The sequence below is a fragment of the Rhinolophus hipposideros genome, assembly GCF_964194185.1.
Source record: "Rhinolophus hipposideros genome assembly, chromosome: 2".
NCBI classification, from domain to species: Eukaryota; Metazoa; Chordata; class Mammalia; order Chiroptera; family Rhinolophidae; genus Rhinolophus; species Rhinolophus hipposideros.
In genome coordinates, this window is record NC_138048.1 from 54,180,580 (window position 1) to 54,192,998 (window position 12,419).

The window sequence follows — 12,419 nt, forward strand, 5'->3', positions numbered from 1 at the left end:
TTCTTTCCTTCTTTCCCTCCCTCCTCCCTGCCTCTCTCCCTCTCTTCTTCCTTCCTTCTTTTCTTCTTTCCTTCTTTCTTTCCTTCCTTCCTTCCTTCCTTCCTTCCTTCCTTCCTTCCTTCCTTCCTTCCTTCCTTCCTTCCTTCCTTCTCTTCTTTCTTCCTGAGTGCTTCCTGCATGTTATAGACCTTTCCAGGGGCAATCAATTCCCTTCACACTTTGAGCTGTTTCAAAGTGAATTTGGAAGGTGAGTGTGCCTAGCCTCCTGTCTAGACAGTTTCAGTGTGCAGATGGAACTGGGCCTGCCTGGGAGTCTCACATCAGCCCACCTGGGCCCATCTGTGGCTTCATAAATCTATGGGGAGCCAGATTCGACTGCCCACTGGAGGGTTTTCAAGCCTCCATGGCTGCCAGCTGTTTAAAACTGCCTTCTGCCAGGCGTGTGAAGTCCTGAATCAGCAAAACTTGGGTGACTTTAGAAGAGACTGGGAGAAATGTGAATTTAGAAACACAGCACAACCCTACCACAAAACAAATGTTGAACAAAAGGTTAATTCCACGGATAAACAGCTCTCGGTGGCGCTTGACGGAGCGTCTGGTTCCCATTTTGTTATGCCATTCTACCAGATGTTCCCCTCTATTAATACATTCTGCTGAAGTTGAGATGAAACGCAAAACTAGAAAGCTGCAAGGGTGGCTGGCAACATGATGTGGCAATAAGCAGGAACAGAGAAATCTCTGCAAGTGTCCTATGTGGGGCCGCACATTCCCAGAAAGCGCTGCCATGACAAGGGGCCCCAGTGTAAACTGTTTGTGCCTCATGAGATCTTACTCAGTCTGAGATGTTTTTCAACATAAATGTGAGAAGAGGCAGGATTTTCTATCCCTTATGTGTATTGGCGTAATTTAAGAGATGGATGTGAAGACCATTCTCTGCGTTCCCTCAAACTGGGAATTCCAGACTCCGTTTCTTGCAGTGTCTTCCTTTGTACAAAGTGCTCTTCCAGTTCACTCAATCATTCATCCTGTGAAATGCATCGAGAACCTCCCGTGTGTTAGGCAGCGATTGTATCCAATTTTAGTTAGTGACGTGGTCTCTTATGTTGAGTTACAGCAAGGACCATGCTTATTCATCGTCGTATATTCTGTGAGTTATTAAATATATGTTCATGGAACGAGTCATAAAGCTCTCTATGTTAGTTTCCTTTGCCGCTGTCCCAGAGATACAAACTCTTTTCTGGCCCCATTTGAGCACAAGAAGGTGAAGATGTTGGCCTGGACGCTTTCCACTCCGCAGGCAGCAAGAACAAAGGCCTCTCGCTCTGAAGGTGTTCTCCATCATGTTGAAAACTGTGTCCAATCTCATTGTAGGAAGCAGCAGGTAGCTGTGAAAGGCTGCTCAGGCCCCCATTGTGACTGCCTTGGCTGCAGGTGAAAGGTCACTTTGCAGGCAAGACTCTGACCCTTAACTTTTTTGTTGAGAGTGTCACAAGGTAAATTAATCAGATTTATGGCATTAAGCTCTGCAAATATCTTTATCCTCTCAGCTCTTTTTCTCCAGCAAAACTCTCTCATCGGAAAAAAAAAAATTTCCTTTCTGCTGAGGGGGAAAAGTGCTTTTGGTTTCTCTCTCACAGTTTTCACTAAAAAGTGAAAATGATTGGACACATATAGATAAAACCCAGAAGCCAATGGAGCCCTTTCTTCCTGGAAGAACTGAACGAGGGTTCTTGTACTTTCAAGTGAACTTTGCTGGCACTTAATCAAATGCCCCTTAGCATGTGGACAATGAGGAGAGCAGGTTGTGCTGGTGGTGATAGGCTTCTTGATTTCTGGGCAGAGCCCTTTCCTTTGACCAGAGCAATTCAGCAAAGCCCATTAGGGACACGTCACAGGCCTGGACACAGGCTCATGTCTCATCTGGACCCAGCCCGGGTAGTACTGGTACCAGAGGAGTATTCTGGAGGGGCAGGTAAGTTGAAAGTAAATGAGCAGAGAATGCCCCAGTCCCACAGCCAGAGGCTTGAAGCCGCCTCCCAGCAGGAGTAGGAAGGAGGCTACTGAGGTTGCAGGTGCTTTTCAGGCAGCCTCGCAGGAGAGCACCAATTTCCTGCTGCTAGAAATTTGTCTGCAAATTTTTTCTCATTCAGAATGACGGGATCCAGGAGACACTGGCTAGATATGATAACTTGATTAAGGCTTGCCCAGGCGACCCTGATGCCTGAGAATGGGCTGGAAGAGAGCATGCTCCCCCTGGAACCTTTCACCAGAAGAGAACTGAGAGGTTGCAGCTGGTAGATTTCTTCACCTTAAGCTTGAAGGAGTCAATGTTTTCGACTCAGAGTCCTCTAAATACTGCTGTTGTATTTTTGACACAGCTTCTTTGCAGATAAAAAAAAAAAAAGTCAAGTAGCAAACATCATTGTCCTACGTTAATTTGCAGCATAAAGTAAGGAGTAGATTACATTGACTCAACAAGTATTTACTGAGCACCTACTATGTGCTAAGCTGTGTTATAGACAATGAAGTTATCTCAGTGAATGCTTCAAGTAAAGTCCCTGCTTTCATGGATCTTACAGTTTGGTTTGGGAGAACATAGTAAATACATGTGTGTAAATTCCCCATTTGTCGTGGGTTAAAATCTTATAGAGAACAATCAAACAGGGTCAGAGAATAAAGAAGGGTGATGGATTTGGAGTGATCCTTTGGATGGATGGTGGAGAGGAACATCCTCTTTGAGAAGATGCCATAGGCTAGAAACTGGAATGAAAAGAGAGCACATGCCATGTTGATAACTGGGGGCAGAGCTTTCCTGAGAGATGGATTAGCAACTACAAGGCCCCAAGATGGGAATATGTTTAATATATTCAAGGAATATTCTTTTACAATTATGTTTTATTCATGAATGCAAAACACACCCATTTAATGATTATAATAGTGGTAGAACTTTTGTGACAGTGTTGTTATGAGGATTGAATGAAATACTACTTATAACGCATAACACAGTGTCTTTGTATAGTAAAAGTTTAATAAATGTTAACTGCCTTTATAATTATAATTATGGTTTACAAAGCATTTGACAGTCACAATAATTCTGTAAGGTAGGTGGGCAAGGACTATTATCCCTGTCTTGTAAGTAAAGAATCTGAAGTCCATAGAAAGAAAGCGATTTGCCTAAGGTCACACTTCAGGTTAGTGGCAGATAGAAGCAGACTGAGTCCTTAAGGCTGATGCAGAGAGTTACCCAGCTGAGCTGCAGATCAGCATTAGACTTTGCCTCAGCGGAAAATAAATTTTTACTGTATTAAGCCACTGATATTTGGGGGGTATTTGTTACAGCAGATCGCATTACTTAACCTGACTAATACAATGGGATATGAGAAGGGCAGAGCAACCAGAACTGTGCCTCATGGCTTTTAGAGGAGAAACACAGAGAAGGTAGTAGAAGAGACTATGAAGGCTTGCCCTTGGGCTCGTGTAGGCTTCATTCTTCACAGGTTATTTTGATATTTCATCTTTGGACATTGCTCTTTGTAAGCTGCATCATTTATAACAGAGGACTTTAGTATGCTACTGAATCTTATTGCTTGGAAAACAGAAAAATTATATTTGGGAGTGGGTGGGGACAAGGAGTAACTGGGACTAGAGGAAAGATGAAGTGAAAGATAAATACAGCATCGCCATATGTGGTGTCCTTGACCCTCCCTAAGACCCTCACTGATCTCCAGGGTCTCTCCCCTTGCAGCCCAGTTACACTGGACCCTGAACATGCTTGTATTTTTACAGCACTACTTTGTCCCTACCAGTCTGTCTGCCTGGGACACGCTTTGCCGGCTTCTCTAACAAAACCCTATGTATCCTTCAAAGCCCTGTTTGAATGCCACTTCCTCCGGGAAAGCTTCTCCATTCCTTAGTCACAATCTGTCACTTCTTGCCCTGAACTTCCACAAAGATTCCTGTTGAGTAGTAGTAACATTTAGCCTTCTGCTCTACTCATGCATATATGTACATACCTAGCTCCTGCACGAGACTGCATGCTTCCCAAGGTCAGGCTTTTAAAACACGCTAGGGGCAGGATTTTAAAAGAGTTGACTTAAAATGCTACTTTTTATTTTTTAAGAAAGATCATTTTAAGTGGTAGGGCCAGTATTCTGAAAAAAATTCTCTTTGTAACATGCTAATATTACCTCTTACAAACATTTACACTCTCACATGTACACGAGGCCCCTCATTTCCATGGGCAGAAGGAGTGTGATGGTGTATTTTGCTGTTGCCTTTTTGTTGATGTTCAAACTCCTCTTCTCCCCTCACCCCCCATCAATTATTTGAATGCCTTAAAAAAAAAAAAAAAAAAAAAAACTACCCCAGCAGATGTGTGTGAGCTGTTTGATCTTGAGTCTGAATAGGAACGAAAGTATCCGAGACTCAGATTATAGTGTAGAAGAGGAAAAAAAATCTGAACAGGAGCTCTGTGAAGGAGAAAGTTTAGCTTTGATCTTACTATTGAACTTTGCTAGTGGGGTGTGTGTTTATATCTATTTCTATTATCTTTTTAGCTCCAAAATTCTGTGCTGCCGTGTTCGTCTTTTGTAATACCACAGAAGAGAGTTTTGTCTGGTTCTGTGCAATGTGATTTAAGTCACTTAAGGTAAGAATTTAATTTCTCTGGGAAATAAGGAGAGGACTATAGCTTAATTTATGGATATCTTTTCCTTTAAGGGATTCTAAAATAATTGGGGCCACTTTATTGCAAACGAAATGGAAAAGAGGCCTATTAAAAAGCAGAGAGGTTGTGCTTCCAGATGAGGAGGTCTGACTTTATCGTTTAATTCCTAATTTGCACATCTTCGTCACTAAAGAAAACCCAGACCTTAGAAAGCAGTCTGACCTTTGCAATCTCGAAGGAGGGAATTAAAGTACATTTGTTTATAGTTAAATCTTATTTCAAAGTTTCTGATGAACAGGGCCTCTTCTTTAAAAAGAAATCAATCATTTTAAAAGTTAAGATAACTTGAGAAATTTTAAAAAGACATGCTGATAATATAGTATAATTGTATTCGAATAATGCATAGGTTTTTAGTTGTTCATGCAACGTATGGAATTGTAGATTTTTGAATTTCACTGTGAAATAGAGTCCATCCGCACTCTCACTATTGACTTTCCCTCTTGATTTGAGGACTGCTTAAATGCTTATTATAACCTTCCTTTCCTGGCATGCATTCTTCAGTTAACGTAATCATTCATTCAATCAATATTTATTGAACCTACTAAGTGCCACTTTGCTTATATAATTCTAATCTGTCATGGGCATTAAAAAACAGATGTTTATCTGTACCTCAAGACATAAGTCTGCAAGTGTTCCTAAATTAAGTACACAGAATCCTTTTATACAGCTATTCTCAGAATTTGTTTTATTTAGCATTTTCCTAGGTATTTATTGAGTGCCCGCCAAATATAAAGCCCAATGCTAAGTGCTGGTACAAGCAGAGAGATGGGTCACGCACAGACTGCTTTCTAAATGGCTTAGGGGGTTGGAGAGGGCCAGGCTTAAGTACCACCAGGGAGTGAGTATGTATGTGGGAACACTCAGGGAAAGGGGATCCCATGGGCATGGGCCGAAGCTGGAACTTGTCAGCTTCCAAATATCAAATTGGAAAGTTAGTGCTCTGGTGTGGAAGGAGATGCTATTAAAATGCTGTTTAAGGGGTGTGATCGTTGTTTGGGAATCCTTCCCAGCTGGGCCAGGAGGGGAGACCACACTCCGTAGTAGAGTACCTTTGCCTAGAATTTATGCTGTAGCCCGTTAGGTCTTAACATCCTAGAAGAGTCCAGAGAGACTACCACAATTCTCTGCCAAATGAAAGCCTCACTAAAGGAAAAAATATTATTGAGATCCTCCATCCTACCCCAAAAGGACTTTCCAAACCTTATATCTGTTGTTGCTCCCTGTTGCACCCCACCGCCCACCTCCATTCCCTGGAATGACTTCAGAACCTCCAGTGTTGGTTTCCATTGCCTTTGTGACAGGGTGAGGTGGTCTCAGGGAATAAAATCACATTGTAAACTATAGGGCCTGTTCTCATTATTTAAACCAGCCTGGTACAGTTAGTCATAGAGTTGGTTGGCTCTCCTAGATCCCATCCTCGCTTTACTTCATTGGAGTCTGTGTGTAGACACACTAAGCCACTGGTTCTGCCTTATTTGGTATTGAAACAGTTCACAATTTATCTTGGGGAAATTTTAGGTTTTCGTGGTGTTTCATGTCACTGTTGGCCAAGTGTATTTTAGGTATATATTTTTTGATGGATTCTCTTTAGACTTGGCCAGGTAAAAATAAATTAGAATATAAAATAACTGTATGTTTTGTGTTGCTAACCATACATGTCTCTATGAATGCTTAGGCATTAAACAACTATTTAAAAAATACCTACTATGTCCATTAAGTATGTAAATGGACAGTATGTAAAAAGTAAATAAATACTGCAGAGATACTCACATTTTCTCTCCTATATTTATTTGTACAATAATATATATGCACTCAGTGCTATAAAGGCTTTATTTCTGATGGCAACTTTTAGAAATTCTTTTTTTTTTTTTTTTAACTTTTAGAAATTCTTGTGATTCAATTTGCTTGTAAATTGAATAAAGACTTTGCCAGCCTAATATTTAGTATAGGCTTTGTAGTTAAACATGCCTGGCTCAAATACTGGCTTTTCCACACTGAGGGTGTCAAAAAAAATGTATACACATGACTTGTATGCATCTTTTGTTATTGGTATATATTGAGTATTACAATTTTAATACAGTTTTTTTCCTTTCTTAAAATGTGTATACTTTTTTTTTTTTGGCACCCTATGTATTATCTGTGTGACCATGAGCAAGTCACCTAAACTCTTATTTGTAAAACAGAGATCTTGGGGTTGTTTTGTGGATTAAATGAGATAACATGGAGTGTTTAGCATAATGCCTATACATAGTAGGTGCTCATTAAATGTTAGTGCTCTTTCTATTTTTTACATATTTTTCTAGGGCTTTTAATTGGGAGTCAATAGCTGTGATTAGCTTTTATCTTATGACACAAGTTTGTATTTTCAACATTTCTCTGTAAAAACATCAAGGTCTCTAAGCCCTTACTCACTGGCAGTGTGGGGGATGGTCTCTAGGACACGCTGGTAAGGTTACCTCTTTCAGGTCCTTGATGTCACATTGCAGACACCCATAGCCCAAATGTAGCTGATGGGCCTCCTTCCATGCCCCCTGGCCACCCCACCCCAACACCACTGCACCACTGTCCTGAGTGAGTGATGTCCTTTTTTATGCAGTGCTCATATTACAGGTGTGTGTTCTCTGTGGCTGTCTCTCACAGACACCTCTTTGAACCTCTGCCTCCCTCCCTCTCTCTCAGGAACATGCAGTACATCTGCCCCTGCCAGTTTCTAGGAGCTGGGCTTCTTGAAGTCATTACTTAAGGTCGTTCTGTTTGGCCTTCACAACTATACGTAATCATACTGTTGCCTCCACTCTGTTTTTCCTAGCTTTTGAACTCGCCCAGCCTCTCTGAGAAAACTGTCACATTTCCTTTCATCTCTCTTAAGGTTTACACATCTGGATTGCTCCTGCTGATGTCCCGTCAAACCCAGCCAGACTGGGGAGGCAGGGAGCGTCCGCCGTCTTGCCTGCTGGCTCCATCCCTTCACGTCTGGGATCTGCACCTGATTTTGTTTGAGGAACCATCCAGCACCCATTGCATTCAGTCTTGGAGGGGCTCTGGGACCATTAGTCAAGGAGTGTTGCTTTCCATTGGCCAAGGCTCGACATGTGATTATGCCTTGACCAATCAGATTCTTTCTTAGGAATTTGTATTTTGGATGGGCAGATGTAGCTCAGAAAGCCATGGAAGCCACCACAGCAGCTCCCTATCCAGACTGTGCATTAGTTACTGCTACCTAGGGCCTGCCTTATTTCCTTGCCATCTGACACTGATTCTTCTGATTCTGATTCTGTAAGCGGTCCTGTATCTTCTACTAAATTTCTTTTGTGTTTAAGATAGTGGAAGAGAGATTCCATTTCTCTTGCTTGCAATCAAAGAATTCTAACTGATAGAGTAGGTCCATCCAAACATCAAAAGTTCAATTTATATTATGATCATTCTCAGCTGATCCACAGTGGAATTCTCCAAAGATCTATGTTTTGAAACAAAGCCTTTGGCAATTGCATTTTAGAGTGAACTTCCTGTTCCGTTGAATAGAAATAGGCTTTTTCTGTTCACCTGCTTGAAGGTAGCTACAGCTAATGCAGGTATGCTCAAGAGAGGTGGAAATATCTAAACTTGGCCTTCAATCAGTGCTTCTCAAACTTAGTGTGCATACGAATCAACTGTAGAGCTTGTTAAAAACACCAATTCTTAGAAACTAAGCCCAGATACTCTGATGCAGTGGGTCTGGCGTGGGACCCTGGAATCAGAATTTCGAGTAAGCTCTTAGGGTAATGCTGCTGCTGCTGGTCTAAGGACCCCATTGGAAACAGCAAGTCTTTAAATATTATTTTTTCCGCAGGCAAGAGAGACTTTGGAACACAGTAAGATTTCCTCTGCCTTGTTAAAACTAAAAGGCAAGGGACCGAATGAGAATTGCCTTTCCATGTGAACTTTGGAGATGCCTGCCACTCACTGACCTCAGTGACAAGCTGTGTCCCATTGAGCCCTGAGCAGGATGAGACCATGGCTGGAGCAGAGGGTGTGTTCAAGGGCAGAAAACATTCACAAGTTAGGCTGTCACCCCCCAGAGCCTCACAGGCTGCTGGGCAGAATGTCCAATGCTACTTCAGTGAAGTTAAAAAAAAAATAAATAAAAAGTAAGTAATTGTATAAGATCCGGAGGAAATGCACGACTGCCCCCAGGGACTATTCAGCAGTGGCCACAGCTAGAGCTGGGACCTGGAGCTGAACCTGCTCCTCGCTCTGTCCTCACAGGTCCTCCTTCTACCTCAGGGACTCTCCTCACTTCAAACCATTTTCTTCCCCTTCTCCAACACCTAGCTCTGGGCTTATTTATTCCTAGATTCCTTCCCTGCCATCTTCATTCTGTATCATCCCCACATCTACATACATACTCAGCTTTGAAATGTTAAAACTCCCGTTTTGATACTAGTCACAGCCAGGACTTCTCTGTCCCTTACTGCATTCCTGGAGCTTTGTTTATCTATCGCATTTAATCCTTACAACAACCTTACGAAATAAGCATTACTAGCCAAGTGTATAGATGAGGAAACAAAGTCAGAGAAGTAATTTGCCTTCGATAAACTACTTAGGAAAAATCAGAGGCAAAATTTAAATCCTGTTCTGTGTGACTGCAAAACCTACGGCCCAAGACACCCTGCCATCCTACATCCATGCTGTGTGCTGTTTGTGTGCCCACGGGAGTGTGTGTATGTGTTTTCCTGCTCATGGCTTAGTATTTGGTTTCCTTGTCTAATGGAAAGCTCACCTAGGCAGGACGTGGGCACTCTGGGAGAACCTTCTAGTGGTTGTCTTGACCTGGCTGTCATCCTATGGCATGCTTAAAGCCATGTTTCTTTCCAGAATAATCATTCAGGAGATAGTGTTTCCCACTGTGTTCGCTGATGGCTGACATTTCTGAACATTACTGGAACTGGGAAGCATTTTTTCCTACTTACCAATTAACTGTGTTTTCCATTCATATCTATGAGACAAGTGAAAAATCTGATTTCCAGAAGGAATAAAGAGCTCATTATTTGTCATCATCTATTGAGAGTCTGTTCTGCCCAGACCATGAGGCTCGGTTCTAGAAGGAGCCACGGAGGACCCTGAATTGAAAGGCCTTGGATACGGAGTGTGTTGGGATACAGAGTTGGGGGAGGCAGGGCCAGCAAGGGAGAGCAGGCAAGGATAAGGCAGAACCTGGGCTGGAGGAAATGTTCTGGTGGTGGACTTCATGTTGAACCTAAAGCTGTGTGGCAAATGCCAGTGCCCACCTGGAAAGTTATACTGTATAAAGCGCTTAAAGTCAGGTGAGTATCAGCATTGGTAATACAGGTGCTTGGTTTATTCAACACAGGAGCCCAGGCAGTGGCTGAGAAGGCACAGGAAACATGCATGCATGCATGCATGCATTCATTCATTCATGCATTCAACAAATACTCATTGAGTACAGAACTTGGCACTGAGAATACAGTTATGAACAAGACCAACAGGGCCCCTGCCCTTGTGGAACTCATAGGGGAGGCAGATGTTAAATACTAACGACAAAGGGGTGATTTGATTATAATTGCGATCAATGCTATGACAAAGATGAAGACAGTAATACAAGAGGGCTCATGCTCTCTGGTTAGGCAGAATGTAAGTGCCCCAAACAAAAGAGCAGGCGTTCAAAGCAATGGCCTCTATGCCCGCAGTTCATTTGGATCAGGTGAGGCAAGTGCTTTTTGGAATTTCAAAGCCTGCCTTGCCCTTGAGGAACAATCCTTCTCATTGGAGAGACAGGCCCGGTGCACATGCTAAGAAGAAGTGTGATATGTTGAGTGAGTGCTGGATTGAGAACCAGAAAAGCTGGTGTTTAGTCCCAGCTATTCCTTGTTCCTACAGCATGTCTTGGGTAAGTTGCCTAAATTTTAACACATTTAAAACTCTTCAAGTCTCAGTTTCCTCATTTGTAAATGGGAGAAACATTTACTTATAGGAGTCATGAGTGAGAAAGGGTTTTGTAAACTATGAAAAAGCAGATCTTTATGAACACACACACACACACACACACACACTGAGCTTAATGTTTAGGGCCGAGTGCAGACTTCAGTGCTAATGAAGCATTGAAAGGGTTGGGTCTGGAGAGATTCCCATGAGCAGTCTTCAGAGAGATGAGTGTGGCACAGGGAAGAAGGAAATGACCTGGAATGAACATTCCACAGGGGCGGCATGTGTGAAGGTAGGCCGTCAGAAGGGAGGGGCCCTGAGGAGATGGCCAGAGGTATGTTTGGCAAGAGTCAAGAGCCTCAGTAAGTGGTAATAAGAGATGAAGGGAGTTGTATGGGATGGAAGGAACTATCTGGTGAGGAATCTGGAAGCACATAATCATCTTCTTATCTCATTTTTTATGGTCTCAGTTTAGTCAAACCTCACTAAAACATTTAGATGAATCATAAATTTAGGTTGTTTGTCATAGAGGTTTGATTCTGTCAGAGAGAGGAAGGCCTGATTTTTCTACATATAAACTAGGAAGAGATCAGATGGGCTTGGGAATATGGGCCACTCTTTGAAGAAAAAGAAAATTAGAATTTTTACCTTTACATTAGTACTATGAAAAAGGTGAATTTTAGATGGATGAAAGACCTGCCTGGAAAGATAAAATTATAAAGCTATAAAAGGAGTTATAGAAGAAAAGAGAATGTATTTGTGACTGTGGGGTAGAGAAGAACTCTCAAAGAAGAATCCAAAAGTACAGACCTTAGGGCAAAATATTGATGGATTTGGCTACAACAATATTATAGTTTTGTGTTCAATAAATTATACATTAACGATTAAAGAAGGAATCAGATGAAGAGAATATGTTTGCAATGCCATAAGCTAATGGTAGTAAATAGAATAGATAAGGAATTCCTGCAGACCAACAAAAAGACAGGAAAAAAAATCCTATGGAAAATGGTCAAAAGCTGTGTGTAGCAAGCTACCCAGGGGCAAGTTTAAGAAGTACACAAAGTGATGCCTAACCTCATCAGTAATCAAAGAAATGCAAAGTAAAATTACAAAATTGTGTTTGTACTCACTAAATTGGCAAAAAGTAGATGATCAGATTATAAGTACTGGTGAAGACGTGAGGAAACAGGCATCCGCAAGCGTTGCAAGTACAGCCATTCCAGAGAGCAACCTTGATATACAGAATGTACTAACTGAAGAGAACATGTGATGTCTGACCAGCTCTCACCCCAGGGGTAAATGCCATAGAAATGCTCACATAAGTTGGAGTCGTGTTGTTTGCAGCAGCAGGGAGTTGGTGAGGATCTCAGACAGCATCTCCAGGGGAATGGATAAAGGAAATGACGTGGATGCATTCCATGGAATATTATGCAATAATCAGAAGCACTGAACTAGAACTGAAACACCAACATGAATAGATCTAAGCAAAATGATTTTGAATGAAAGAAAACAGAATGAGATATTTAGCACAATAGCATTTATAAAAATTAAAACCACAACAGAAAAAAGGTATGTTTTACAGGGATTTATTCACATTCAAAGATATATACCGAACGCACTAGATGAGGTACCTGTGTAAGGCAAGAAATGGGGATAACGCATCAATCAGTGTCCAATCAGGAAAACAGAAACCTTTCTAGATATTTTAAACACAGAGGGTTTAATACAGGAAATTGGTCATAAGGGAATTGGAAGGCTGAGAGATGAGAAA

The 12,419-nt window shown here is 41.8% G+C and overlaps 1 long non-coding RNA gene across 1 annotated transcript; it reads left to right on the plus strand.

The window, feature by feature from the left end:
- Positions 1–1,853: 1,853 nt before the first annotated feature.
- On the plus strand, positions 1,854–9,764 carry LOC308508297. The gene is made up of 3 exons (XR_013995008.1): positions 1,854–1,972; positions 4,557–4,648; positions 7,596–9,764. It is a non-coding gene; the product is annotated as an uncharacterized lncRNA (long non-coding RNA).
- Positions 9,765–12,419: the final 2,655 nt, after the last annotated feature.